Genomic DNA, 16071 nt, shown 5'->3' on the forward strand with positions numbered 1-16071 from the left:
AAACTGAGGGGCATATTATCAACTGACAGCGATGAATATCACGAAGCGCACGGAGCCCGATTTGAGTTATCCCTGGATTTTATTGCTGAGATAGCGTGTTATTATCAACGACTATCTCCAAGGCGATAAAAATTCCAGTGATAGCGGCGAAATGGTGGAATATCGCTGGTAATCCAGCAATAAAAATTCAGCGATAGGGAATTCCTTGATGATAAGCCATGGTGGACTTAGCCTGACAATCCACCTCCCATAGGGTAATTTAGCTAAGTCAGAAATGTTTCTGATGTTAGAATCCAGCGTTAATGGGGTCTTAGCACGATTGTCATTGTCGCTGCGCGGGTATGGGGCATCATTGTAAATAGCGCAAAGCTGCGTTAGAGATGATTTCCCATGTAGTGAGTGTGAGGAACGCCTACTTTGCATCTCATTAGTGATGAGATGCAAGGTGTTAGTGAAACGGGTGCTAACACAAGGAAACACATGCTTAAGCCTGTTAGCGTGTCCTTGTTAATACTGCGATAGAATTATTGCTGCTTTTTGGCCGAAAACGTCTGCTAAAGTGGCGATAATTGTCTTGATAATAGGCCTCTAAGTCTACTAATTTACCACTAGGATATTGCTCCAAGAGTATGTATTTATGTATTTTTAATCATTTTTCTTCAATTTGTTTACCATTCCTCCCTGCGTGAGACTCGGAGCTATGGCTACAGGCCAAAGTTCTATTGCTTCACAAAGTGTACAAGAACATTGCAATTTTTCTTATTTCTAATTGTGCTCGTCAATGGTACAATATAAATGTTAAATAAATAGTGTAATGTCTGTGACAGAGCAAATGTGTGTGTGTATGCATGTGCGTGTGTGCGTGTGTGTGTTTGTATGTTCATACGCACACTAAAAAGAACAAGGTGTGATGGGGAGTGCCTGGGCATTTTTGCCTAGCCAGCAGAAATTCGAGGATTTGCTCTGTGCACATACCATACAAGTGAAAAGTGACAGGCTATGTGGATTCAAGCCCTACTAAAACTTTGGTTAGTAGAATATAGGCAGATTTGCATCACATCACGCTCGGAGTTTACCTGTGAAAAAATCTCATTTGTAACGCCTCAACTTGCTATTGTTGTTTCTTCGAAACAGGAATGGGATTTTGGCGCCGCACATGAATTTATATAAGTACTTGTTTTTAAATAGCTTTTTAAATCAGATCCCTGAAGTGACGTTGTCAATTAATGGGACCCATTTTGACTGTTGTTTCCGGGTCTGGAGATCTCCAACATGGTTTTGCATGCAGGCCTGAAGGTACCACCTAGGTAGTTGTTTCCTGCTTTCATGGCTCATTGTAGCATTGTGTACATATCTGAGGTGATAGCTACAGTCTTGAAGGCTTAATCTGGAGTACTGTGCCGAGATTTGGAGGTCTTAAAATGGGGTACCATCTCCATTTCCTGAGACCTCATCTAAAAGTGTTGTGCCCACTCGATATGTATTACGCGGATCCTTGTGTTTAGCTCGAGGCATTATTAAAAGCATAGCATCTTGAATGGGAGGCCTCACCTGGAGAACTGTGACCAGATCTTCAGGCTTTCTGTGATCTGGTATGAATAGCTATGGACGTTCTTCTGGAGCCTGGTGTCCTCCGAATGTCTCAATTAGAGTGTTTTGTCCTCCAGTGTAGCCTTGCGTTGAGTATTGTGACCAGCTCGTGGGGTTTCACCTGGGCTGTTGTGTGAAAATGGCAGTACCTGTTTCTGGACATGTAAAAATGTTTAACTCTGCATGTGTATATTGCGTGCTTTACATTCGGTCTCATTTATAGCTTCAGAAACATCATGTGGAATGTAGGTGCTGTTCTGAACTGCCCTTTGGAGTAGTACTTCCAGCTCAGGTGACCTCGGACAGGGTTATAGGTGTCAACTGTAGTGTTTTGTGCTTCAATCTTAATCTGGAGTGTTTGTCTAGCTTTTGGAATCTAATGTGGGATGTGAAGTGAAGCTCTGCAAGTCTCATGAGGACTATTGTAAGCAGCTCCTGTGATCTTATCTGTACTACTATGTCATTGGCTAGAGACTACATCTGTCAAATGCTAGATCTAGTGTCCATGTATGAAGCATGATGTCCATTCCTGATGGGCGCATCTGTTGTACTGTATTCAGATCTGAACAATTAATTGTGTGTATTGCGAGCACTAACAGGGATCACAGCTGAAGTACTGGGGCTGATTCACATAATCTTTGCACATTTAGGTGTTAAATAGGATTTCCACATGACCAGGAATCCATTTTGATTGTATCAGGATTACCATGTGGAAATCCACTTCCTTGTAGGGGAAGAGTCTGCTTAACTGGCTATACATCTCCGTATGAGTAAGTTACAGTTGGAAGTTAGAAAATGGTCATAGAAAATGTTTATAAAACCTTAAACTTTGAGCTTTGGTGGTATTCACAAACAGTTCCCATACATTTATTGTATCAAAAACAAAAAGAAATATACTCCTGCAAAAGTTTATGTTCCGGGTAGGATTTCACAGGCACTATCCTTATATTTTTCTTCTGACAGAAACGTATTTTACCTGTAGAGGAAAAAAAGGTTTAAAAGAGTGCTAACTTCAGAATGCATTGCAGCCCAGTACCTAAAGTGGTAGATCCATACGAATATTATGAAGAGAGAGCCCAAACCTTTGAGGCGGGTAATCTCAGTAACCACAGCACCAATCACAACACCCATTTCATCGTTGGAAAGGGCAGTTGCAGCAGAAGGACATAGGCTATGCAGACGGCCATTATATATATATATATATATATATATATATATATATATATATATATATATATATATATATATATATATATATATATATATATATTTTTTTTTTTTTTGCAGAGTTTTATATAGCGCCAACTTGACCCGAATTGAATCAGGTATTAGAGCGCTTTACATAGCACCAGTTACGTTACATGAGGACACACATTCATTTTTGTTAGGCACGGGGAGATTAAGTGATTTGCCCAGAATCACAGGATGTTTGGCGTCGTTACCAAGACTCAAACCCAGATCCCCAGGTCCGAGGTCGAGCGCCTTAGCCGTTAGGCCAACTCCTCTATACATTTAAAAGGTAAAAGAACCGTGCCAGCAAAGTAGTCCCTTGTGGGCGTGTCTGCGTTGTGCTGTGGGCATGGGCTGGGGGCGTGACTAACGCAGGGGGTGTGTGGTACGGCCATCACATCGTGGGCATGTGCTGGGGGTGTGACAAACGCTGGGGGCATGACATACGCTGGGGGCGTGGGTCCGCCCTTCATGCCATGTGAGTCGTACATACAAGCGCCAATTACGTTGCTGCGCAGCATCAAGGGGCACGCAGGGGGCGTGACAAGCTGGGGGCATGAGAAACGCTCGGGGGCGTGTTTCCGGCCTTCATGCCATGTGAACGCAATTGCACCGCATCAAGGGGCACGCTGGGGGCGTGAGAAACGCTGGGGGCGTGTGCTACGTTCCGCCCTTCATGCCATGTGTGTCGTACATTAATCAGAAGATCGTCTGCTGTGGCCGTGTGCTGGGGGCTTGACAAACGCGTTCACCTGGAGGCCTGGTAAGTAACGTTACTGCAGCCTCTCCTACGCTCTGTTACTGAACTCTCTCATTCAACGAAATTACACGCACCTGCTACCATCAACCAGGGCTCTAGCCGGGCTCAGGCGGCAGATCAGTACACTAATTACACGCGCCTGATAACATCAACCATGGCTGCAACTGGGCCTCAAGCGGGGGAACACGCGCCTGCTAACATCAAACAGGCCTGCATCTGGGCCTCAAGCGGGGGAACACGCAAATGAGCGTGTCTGCAGGGACAATTACTGCAGCCTCTCCTACTCGCTGTCACTCAACTCTCTCATTAAACGGATTTACCCGCGGCTGATAACTCTCTCATTCAACGACATTACACGCGCCTGCTAACATCCACCAGGGCTGTAGCCGGGCTCAGACGGCGGATCACTACACCAATTACACGCGCCTGCTAACATCAACCAGGGCTGCAGCTGGGCCTTCTCCGTCCCTATTCTAATGTAACAAAAAATGTTGTCTACAGCGAGATTTTTAAATAAATTGCCCTTGCCAAATACACACATTACATGCATTCTATTTCGTACCCGGACAACGTCGGGACGGGCTGCTAGTTGCAAATAAAGCAGCTTTCGTACTTGCAATCCTCCAGAAAATCTACAAAAGTTGTAGATTTACATGGTTTATGCGAGAGTGCTTCATGAATAAAGTCAAACAAGCCAAAATGCCAGCGGCTGTAGGCAATACCAGGAGCATGTTTTACCACTGACATAAGTATATTCGAGCAGCATAATACGGCGTATTTTACCTACAGAGCTGTATATATGTGTTCTCCACCATGTGTATTTGTGATTGGCATCGCGGATGAACCTGCAGCCCCTTGGTATAGTGAACATCCGCTTGTGATCCGTGAACCCTGACTTGATATTGCTACTGCTACTCATTTAACGCTTTGTTGCATTTGAGCATCCCTATGTGTGCAGCAAAGTTGGTGAATTTAAAAAAATATTATGCACAGGGATTCTGATACTTTATTTACTTACACTGTGATTGTGACAGTTTTTTCCTCTCCTAACGCAACAATATTTGAAATTGACATTATTTCTACTGGTTTTCCCCATGGGAGTCTAATGGGAAGATTTTTTTTGCCATTATTTGCATGTGCAGTTACCGTTAAAGGACTTCTTCTAAGAAGGTTGCCCTTTAACTAGAGACATGACAGCTCACTATGTTCTCCTCCAGTGAAGAACGAGCTCAGGTTAATTACAAATGAGGTGACAATGCAGAGAGATAAGTTGATCTAATTTGGAAAACCAACCTCCGCTTCTTCTTGATTTTATGTCTTTGTGAATGGTTTGGGGGCACTGATGGTTTATTCTTTCGGATCATCCTAGTGTGTGTAGCTGTCTTCTGTGGGAGACGACCTTTACATCACGGTCATCACACTGAGATGCCATTACAACGTGGTTGTTACAACGACCGTGTTGTTACAACGCAAAGACATTACTACGCAAGTCATTACATCGACTTGCAGTAGATGGCGCTCTAACATTAAGAATAGTATAGTTTACTATTCCAACACCTTCCCTACTGTTACATAGGCTGGAGTTAGAATAGTAAATTATAAATTTCTAATGTCAGCTCGCCATTTACTGCAAGTCGATGTAACGACTATCGTTGTAATGGCTTTGCGTGGTAACAACTCGGTTGTTGTAACAACTGTGTTGTGATGGCACAAGATGTAATGACTCACGTTGTAACGAGTCATATTCGTCTTCTGCCCTTGTGAAGTGATTATCTAGTGTTGGATACGTTTAAACTTCCGATGGCTATTTATTGTGCCTTTAGCAATTGTGTCTCACTTCAGTACCCCTCCAAGCGAAATAATCTGAGTTTCAAGTTGATTAGTCTTGCGTTTTGCATATTTGGGTATTACAGTTATTTCTCCACCCAAAACAATCAGTGCCTAAAGAGAAACTCCATAATAGTGGATCATCAGAAATGTGATACTTTGAACTTAATTCCTTAACCTAATCATTATACAACTACATCTCCCATACCCATAGTTGTATTGCCTTAGGGAATAGGAGGGGCATAAAGAGGTCCTGTCTATTAATCTCTTGCTAAATCGACATTAGTGACAACTGGTAAATATGTTTACTCAAAGCTACTGAGCTAGCAATTGAATATCCCCATTTCAATGTCTCTCACAACAGAGCCAACATCCTGCATAACTAACTGACTGAACCTTTATTCATTTAAACGATTTGCTATATCTACTGATATTAGCCCTCATTCTCTTCTTCCAAATATGAATTATACATATATTTGATGTGAGGGCCAGGCCCCAATAATCATCTGAACCCCAGTATTTGATCACCCCAATATTCACCAAAATAGTTCACATCTGGAATCTCCAATTGAATTAACGGTTAGAGACTGCACTCCTACCAGGGTAAACACAATTGAGCAGATTTGTACAGAATAACCATATTGGATTGCATAAAAGACTGAGTTCTAGATAAAAAATGAGCAGAAATTATTTTGTAACAGAAAGATTCTGAGCTGCATAAGGGAGATTAAAATGCATGAAATCCCATGATGGCCCAGTAGAAGTACAGAATAAATGCAAATTCATTAAAACCTTAGGGCCCCATTAGGATGTCGGGCCACCACCATGCGGGCGGTGGCGATCTGCCCGACATCCTTCCCCGCCCGCCACCCATTTCCCCCCACTATATTACTATGGCGGGGGGACAGTGGCACACGGAAAGACTGTCCGCCGCTTTTCCGCCCGGTCAACTCGTTAACCGAGTGGAAAAGGGTTTCATATGGTGGCGGTGTCTGTTAGACACCACCATCCATATTAGGATGTGGGCGGGAACATGCTTTTCCATGGCGGTGCCACCATGGAAAGCATGCGGGAATGTCTTGTGGGGGCCCGTTGCGGGCCTCCAGGGACTCCGGGGGCACACATGAGGGGTACCTATGGTACCCCACTTCACTATAAAATGTGGCAGGCACCGCACGGTGCCTGTCACGTTGTGCATTGAAGTGTGCAATGTGCAGTTTTAGCATTGCGGTGGGCGGTGCTTTCTGCACCGCCCGCCGCAATGTTAAAAATGCGGGATGTGTCCGCCAGTGTGGCTGGCCCATTCTAATGGCCCCCACGGGACCGCCGCCCTTATTCAGGGCAGTCCCGTTTTACATCAGGATGGCGGGCGGACAAACACCGCCCGCCATCCTAATGGGGCCCTTAGTTAGGCTTTTGCTTCAAGAAAATGTTAAGGGCCAGATTCATGAAGAGCACATACAACATAAAATGACATCTACAAGGAAAATGACAAAGTATCCCTGTCAATAACAAAAGGAAAGTAAGCCACCAAATCCCAGATGTGTTATAGCAAAATAACACCAGCTATTAAAAGATTCTGCAAATTCAGCATGGTATGATGATGGTTGGGGTCACATTTGGCAAATTAGGAACAACAACGTAATAATTAAAAACTATGCAATTTTGTAAGCACTAACCCATTTTTTAAGGTAAGAGAAATCTTACGATGTGTCCTCAGCAACTGCACTGAGGAGATGTATTATAAAAATGAAATATTTCTTGAACAATGGCTCATAGAACTCAGAAGTCCTTAAAAAGGATAATTTGGGTACATCATGGAAGCCTCATTTACAATACACACTTTCTAACAAAATATTATATAGTACTCATTCATCGACCTCATCAACTTTACTCTCTGTGGAGCAAAAGGAGAGATGGCTTTCCACAGGGACACTAATTGGGAGGGGGAATGAGCAAGAGAGATTGAACAGAGCACAAAAAACCATCAATTTTTATAAATAATGGCACATTACATCAAAATGTGTAATAACTATTCAGGGCATTATCTAGACTCCTAAAAAACCTATATAACCTGTTCTAGGTGCAACTTCACCGATTCATCAGTCACAACATCTATGCATCATTACAAATAAAGCATTTAAAACATTCACACCTTATTGTCACATGTTACATATTTTGAAAAAAGCTTTCAAATACAAATCATCATGTTTTGTCAGGCTACTTTTAATTGTACAATACATTTTAATAAAATGTAATTCTACTTTGCGGATCATTAATAATATGACTCAGCTCATGTATGTATACCATATAACTCGTTTATATTATAAGTAATACTCCATATCAGCTCTAGTTTTCATTTTCAGGACATGTATATCAGAATTCACAAGTAAAATATTGTTATCATGAGTTGTGCTGCTGAGAAGCAGGGATACTCTTACAAATGGCATCCTTTATTCTTCGATGTAATCTGTATTAGTCAAGACTCATTAGCTTCTTTTTCACTCGGCTCAGGTTAACACGATTTTTGTCTGTATTGCATCCATTTCACCTTGTTTTTGTCTAGACTCATTGCTTCATGCATTGGGTAATTACCCATTACGAGAGACCCTTTATCTCCCTTCTTTGCACTTTGCCTTCTGTCACCTTTTATCTTCCCACCACTCCCATTATTCTTTTTGAGTTCAGAAAAATTTTATTGAAAGAATATGACATAAGCTTACAAAGTAAGGCAAAGAAAATAACAAGCAAAAGTATACATCAAGATAATTAAAGGTATTAATAGAAGCTACAAAAAGAAACATCAACAATTGAGAATAAATATAAGCAAAATTGGCAACTGGTATGATATAAGGTAAGAAAAGATATACTAAATATACATTGTAATTACAAGAAAAGCGAAAATAATATTAATATGTTTAACAAAATACAGGAATTCATGGAGGTTTAGGAACTTCTTGTTGTAACGGGGACAAAGGCAGAGAACTCTGAGCACTTAAATCAAAAAATAGTGTAACTGGACTCCACAATTCTTTTCGCTTGGCAGCTAAAGCCAAGGGGTAGACAAAAGTCGTATCTAACCTGTGATTATAGCAAACAGCATACCACCAAGCCTGATAAGATATTTTGGTAAAATCCTTCCAATTTTTAGTTATTTGCTGGAAAGCTACTGCCAACAATAAGTCAATTATTCTAACCCTGAAAGTGCAATGATCCCAGATGGGGGAAACACTCCCTAAGAAAATGTGAGATAAAGAGAAGGAGTGATTAGAGGACAAAATCTTGTTAATTTGAGACCAAGCTTGCCGCCAAAAATTATGAACATGGGAACAACTGAAAAGCATGTGGAAAAGATCTGCACATGGTAAGGAGCAGGACCAACACTTATCAGAAGCATCTGTGTATTGTTTACTAAGAACTAGTGGTGAAAATAATAAACAATTATAAATAAAAAATAGTGTTTGAGTAGTATTAGCAGCTCTGGAAGATCTACGAATCTTAAGCCATAATTTGTCCCATAGCTCAATAGGCCAAGAGACTTCTAGGTCTTTTTCCCAGGTTTCTTCAGTTGTGGTTTTCGTGCGAGATGAAGAGTGAGTTTGAAGCAAAGCGTAGATTTTTGAAGCTTTAGGTTGTTTAAGAAGTAAAGAACTCAGTGAAGACATATCGGAGGATACGTGGTTTGATGGAGGAGGTGCAGCAAGGGAAGCATCGTAGGCAAGTTGTAATGCGTGTGACAATAATGAATATTTAACTCGAAAAGCGGGAGGTAGATTGAAAGAAGTAGCAGCTAATGCAAATGGGATTATCTGATTTTGGTGAAACAATTGATGCACCCAGATAAGGCCACGTGATCTCCAGGATTTCTAAAAAATCGGCTTATTGTTAATTAATATAGATGTATTGTGCCAAATAGGTTGATCAAAAAAGGATGAAACGGGAAAGGTAGGAAGGATTTTGGAGGTATACTTAAGAATAGGAGTAGATAAAGATTGAGGTTCACGAGAAAACATAAGATATTCTTTGAAAGAAAAGGGGGATATAAAAGACTCTTCTAAGGCCAACCAGAGAGGAGAGGATGATGCGGAATCCGTAATCCAGTTCGACACTTGAGTCAATAAAAAAGATTTATGATATAAGGCAAAATTCGGAAAGTTTACCCCACCCTCTCTTATAGAACGCATTAATTTGGACAAAGACATACAAGACTTTTTATGTCCCCACAAAAAGGAAGATAAAATAGAGTTAATTTTCTTGAAACATTTCAAAGGGATAGAAAACGGTATGTTAGATATTGTAAATAGCACAATGGGAGAGAGCATCATCTTGATTGTATCTAATCTCCCCCACCACGATAGATATAGAGGATGCCATTTGCTAGTGAGAGTAGTCAATTTTTGTAAACAGTCATCCATACACTTAGTAACTGTGCCCGAAATAGAAGAAGTAAAATGGAGACCCAAATATTTAATAGAGTTAGGGCTCCAAGTAAAGCCCGAAGCAGAGAAATCGTCCTTGAGAGTGAGTTTGGTAAGTGGCAAAATTTCACATTTATCCTTATTTAATTTGTAGCCAGATACTTGTGCAAATGAGTTAACTTCATCCAAAAAAGCAGGGAGGGATGTGTCTGGTTGGGAGAGAAATAATAATACATCGTCAGCGTATGCTGCCATCTTAATATCAGAGTCGTGGAAATTAAAACCATGTATATTAGCATTCTGACGAATTCTCAAAAGGAAAGGTTCTAAAGCAAGATTAAATAAAAAAGGTGAAAGTGGGCATCCCTGTCTAACCCCTCTATTAAGAGAAAAGTAAGAAGATAAGGTACCGTTTGCCGAAATTGCTGCTCTAGGGCGGAAATAAAGGAACGAAATCAGGGTGGAAATCTTTGGACCAAAACCAAACCACTTCAGAGTACTAAACAGATATGGCCATTCAACTCGATCAAAAGCTTTCTCTGCATCTAGGGCTATAGCTGCAAGGGGGTGAGAGCTATGCGAGGTCTTAGAGAGAATGTCAAAAAACAATCTAGTATTATCCATCAGCAGTCTACCTTTAACGAAACCGGATTGCTCTTTCCCTAAAAGCTCGGGTAAAAAAGATTCTAAACGCAATGCTAAAGCCTTTGAAAAATATTATAGTCGATATTTACTAAAGAAATAGGGCGGTAGTTTTTACAATGTTGTGGATCTTTACCTGGTTTCGGGATAATGCAAATAAGGGCATCAGAGAAAGAGACAGAAGCGGAACCAGTTTGAAGGAAAGTGGAAAGAAGAGTATGTAATTTGGGAATAAGTAGTTTTGAGAAACAGGAGAAGAATTCAACAGTGAAACCGCCAGGACCTGGAGCTTTACCATGTTTGAGAGAGTTAAGAGCTTGAAGGAGATCTTTCTGCGTAAAGTCTGATTCTAAAGAGGAAAGGCCCGGAAGAGTGTCGAAAGGAGAGGAAATCTTGGACAAAAATTGGGAAATGTCTTGTTCAGAAGAAGATGATTCAGACAAATACAATGTTTCATAAAAATGCAAAAACTCCTGTAGGATATCTTCACGTTTGTGTTTTAGTGACCCATCACAACTATAGATAGATTCAATATTGACCTTGTTCTGCTTTACCTTTAGATAGTTGGCCAGCAATTTCCCAGCCTTATTCTGTCCACCATAAAACTTGGCGCTAGATTTTAAAAGAAAATTGGAGGCATTGTACGTGGAATCTTTATTAAATTGAATTTTGGTGGCGATAAGATCATTTAAACAATCCTTTGATTTGGAAGTGAAATATAAGTGCTCTAATTTTTTAATTTTAGAAAGGAGGTCATTGGTGGCTTGTTGGGCTTTCTTCCGTTTGCGAGAAACATAGTGAATGATGAAATCTCTAGCTGATGCTGTGAAAGCGTCCCAAACTACAGGGAATGGAACTTCATCCGTGTGATTAAACAAAAAATATTCATGAAAAAAGGATGTGAAAGAAGAAACAAACTGTGCATCGAGAAGGAGAGCATTATTGAAACGCCATTTTTTAATAGAAGTAGGTTTTTGTAATACATCTAAAACAATGGAGACTGGGGCATGATCCGAAATTAGGATGGAGCCAATGTCAGAAGAAATAAGGGATTGGGTAAATTGATGAGAGATAAAAAAATAATCCAAGCGTGATTGAGTTTGATGAGGGGGTGAAAAGAAGGAGTATTCTCGCAAAGTGGGATTGCAGAGTCTCCAGGCGTCAGTAAGTTTGTATTGTGTAATGAGTTGTGTAAAAGATTTTTGTGACTTATGAGGAATGTATGTACTAACTGAGTGTCTATCCAAAAATGGGTCAAAAACTTCATTGCAATCACCCACTAGGATGAAATTATCAACGTAGTATTGAGTGATAAGCGGTGCGAGGGAGGGCCAAAAAGTGGCGTCGCTAGTCGTAGGAGCATAAACATTTAAAATAGAAATAGGGACGTTATCTAGAGTGAGATTCACTAGCACCCATCTACCTGAAGTGTCTGCAGAATGCGTTACTACTTTAATTGGAAGAGATTTTCGAAACAAAATCAAGACTCCATTACGCTTACCATCACCTGGGGAAAAATAAACTTCGCCTACCCAACCCCTCTTCAATTTAGCAGATTCATCAGCCGACAAATGTGATTCCTGTATACAAGCTATATCTGTGTTGAGCTTGGCCAGGTGGGATAATACTCTCTGTCTTTTGATTGGTGAATGTAAACCTCTAACATTCCAAGATAATATTTTCAAAGGCATAACATAATTTTAGAAAAGCATATCAAAAAAACAGTTGAGGGACAATTCCAATAAGAATGACATGTGAAATCAATAAAAATACAAGCAATATCAAACCAACTGCACAAAAAGTAAGAGATCTGAATTAGATATGAGAAACAAGAAAGAAAGGAAGCAAAGCGAAAATGCAACCTCTGGAAGAGAAAGAGAAAGGAAGATTGCAGGATATAAAAAGGAAATGAGGAAGACCAAAGAGAGAAGAAAATATGCAAAAAGAGAAAGAAAAGAGAAAGAAGAAAGAGAGCATGAATAGAGTAATGAATAATGAAGAAAGAAATCTTACATACAATCCAAGACATACGAAGGGTGGAGGGATGGAAGGCCACACGGAACAATGACGTGTCCAGGACCCACAAGGGGAGGCGGAGGGAAGGGCATAACGAACATACTTGAACAGGTAGGAGAAGACACACACCCGAAACCTGTGTGGGAAGAAAAAATGATTAGATATATTACAAATAATAACAACGTAAGTTAACTGCTGCATACATTTTAAGAAACAACAAACGGATCAAAAACCAGAAGATAAAACATGAGAATACTGGAACCAGAAACAGAGTCTGAACGTAATCTAGCTGGAACTAAATGATGAAGTAGTCTCCATTGTATCAGTATGGTGAGAGTACAGGAAGCTCTTCAACTTCTAGAGTGAGATTCACTAGCACCCATCTACCTGAAGTGTCTGCAGAATGCGTTACTACTTTAATTGGAAGAGATTTTCGAAACAAAATCAAGACTCCATTACGCTTACCATCACCTGGGGAAAAATAAACTTCGCCTACCCAACCCCTCTTCAATTTAGCAGATTCATCAGCCGACAAATGTGATTCCTGTATACAAGCTATATCTGTGTTGAGCTTGGCCAGGTGGGATAATACTCTCTGTCTTTTGATTGGTGAATGTAAACCTCTAACATTCCAAGATAATATTTTCAAAGGCATAACATAATTTTAGAAAAGCATATCAAAAAAACAGTTGAGGGACAATTCCAATAAGAATGACATGTGAAATCAATAAAAATACAAGCAATATCAAACCAACTGCACAAAAAGTAAGAGATCTGAATTAGATATGAGAAACAAGAAAGAAAGGAAGCAAAGCGAAAATGCAACCTCTGGAAGAGAAAGAGAAAGGAAGATTGCAGGATATAAAAAGGAAATGAGGAAGACCAAAGAGAGAAGAAAATATGCAAAAAGAGAAAGAAAAGAGAAAGAAGAAAGAGAGCATGAATAGAGTAATGAATAATGAAGAAAGAAAACTTACATACAATCCAAGACATACGAAGGGTGGAGGGATGGAAGGCCACACGGAACAATGACGTGTCCAGGACCCACAAGGGGAGGCGGAGGGAAGGGCATAACGAACATACTTGAACAGGTAGGAGAAGACACACACCCGAAACCTGTGTGGGAAGAAAAAATGATTAGATATATTACAAATAATAACAACGTAAGTTAACTGCTGCATACATTTTAAGAAACAACAAACGGATCAAAAACCAGAAGATAAAACATGAGAATACTGGAACCAGAAACAGAGTCTGAACGTAATCTAGCTGGAACTAAATGATGAAGTAGTCTCCATTGTATCAGTATGGTGAGAGTACAGGAAGCTCTTCAACTTAATTGGATCCTCATAGGTGGTAGTTTTATTATTAAATGTCACTTTAAACAAGCAAGGGTGAAAAAGACCATATCTTGCACCTAATGAGCGTAATTGCGGCCGCAATGCTAAAAATTCTTTGCGTCGATCAGCCGTCGATTTGGAGTAATCCTGGGAAAAGAACAGAGAATTTCCTGACCAAATTATACGATTCATTGCCCTAACTGCTGATAGAATCTTTAAGAGGTCAGTATATTCCAAAAAGTACAAGATCACTCCTCTCGGTTTGTGTGGCGACGAAGAAGATGTTTGACGCATCGGTGAACCTAATCTGTGAGCTCTCTGTATATTCAACATGGTGCCCTCAGGTAGCTTAAGGAGAGTTGGAAGAAATGATTTAAAGAAGGTGGGCGGATCCGAACCTTCTGTCCCTTCAGGAAGACCATAAATTCGAAGGTTATTCCGTCTATTTCTGTTTTCCAACTGCTCAACCTGTTTGTGAAGTTTTGAGACCTGTGAACTAAGAGATTCTACTTTAGAAGTAGATGAAGATAAAGAGCCAAAGTTCTGCTCTAGCGTATTGACTCGTTGATCCATTGCTGACCATTTGTCAGAGAGCATCTGAAGTTTGGATTTGGTCTCTTCCATAAACGGACGTAGAGCTCTAATCTCCTCTAGTATTAAATCCATTGTGACAGAAGCAGTCTGTTTAGGTGGAGAGGGAGGATCTTTTTTCAATCTTTCTGTAGAGGCTTTGGAAACAGTAGAGACTGAGGCAATCTGTGAAGGCAATGCACCTTTGGGCGATGAAGCGACTGAATCCTCCATGGATAAACAATTATAGCGTGAGCTGAGATGAATTAAAGATTTTCGAGGAGAAGGTGTAGATATCTGTACAGTTTTAGATGTCCTGCCCATAGAATTGAGATAAACAGTCCAAAGGCAAAGAATAGCAATGCGTAGAAGGAGAAATTCCGTATTAGGAGCAAAAATAACGTGAACCCAACATTGGGGTAAACTGCCTTAACACTGTAAGCGTAACTATATTAATACAATAATAGCAAAAAAGATCCTGTAGAAATATAGCATGTTTAACCTACCCATGCAATAGGAAGAGTTAAAACCTATAGAGAAAAGGTTATGTAAAGCTGCAAGGTATAACGTTAGTGCGAATTACACCTAAAAATAGTGGGCAAGGCACACTGTAACAGAATTTGCAGGCATTTGGCGCATGACAGAATATCAAAACATACATTTACCAAGAAGCATGAAGTGAAATATAAAAGTGATATCTGTTTGCTTAAATGGAAGAAAATATATGTATGAAATGTAAGACACCACAATGCATTCCAAGAGTGTGTCTATGCCCAAGTAAACCATACCACCTACTTAGCTTAATACCATATCCAAGAGAGCCACTTTAAATAAAGAATCTCGTAGCACACTCATATAACATTGTAGGTTCTGAGAGAAACACAATTAAGAAATGCAGATATTTGCACATACACATATTAGCAACACAAAAACAAGGTTACTGAAATGCCCATGTAAAGCCTGTTAATACAAGTACACGGGAGTAATGTCCAAATTCAGTTTTCTACATGACTTCTAGTGTGAAACATTCATAATCAGTGAAGTACGGTCAGTAAATGAATAAAACATTGCTCCTTTTGAAGAAATTCAGGTACAATGGAAATAATCTCCTCAGTGCGCAGCCTGCTTTGAAGCCACAATTTTCATTCAGTTAGTCAGGAAGCGATATTTTCACAGAGTGAGCAATGCGATGCAAAGTGAGGCAATTAATCACTGCAGAGTTTAAATGAAGAGTTCTTCTCACTTTAGTTCAGTTTGTTAACCTGCATATATCTGCGCTGCCAGAGAAATTCCGAACTGAAAGGAAAGCTGGCTTCCTCAGTGCGCGTGCAGGCATCTGTCACAGATACTTCAGCTGTGAGCAGAAAGGTTAATAAAAGGTCAAAGCTTGCCAGAAAGAACACGGAAATACTTCCATTTAGAGGCTCTCACATTCCGACCTTGATTTATGCAGTTTTGACGTACTTCATGACTCGGGTGAAGCCAGAAAATCCCTCGGAAGCCCCGTCACCTCAAGGGAGCCACAGGAATGCCGCCATCTTCCTCGGGTGCAAGCCACGCCCCCCCACTCCCATTATTCTTACTTCAGTCTACATTGCACCATAAAACAGAGATTTATCTTCTCTCTTCGGATGTCATTCCTTGTCTCTGAGTCTGCTACCACAGTTATAATTTTCTC

Source organism: Lissotriton helveticus, chromosome 8 (genome assembly GCF_964261635.1).
Source record: "Lissotriton helveticus chromosome 8, aLisHel1.1, whole genome shotgun sequence".
Lineage (NCBI taxonomy): Eukaryota > Metazoa > Chordata > Amphibia > Caudata > Salamandridae > Lissotriton > Lissotriton helveticus.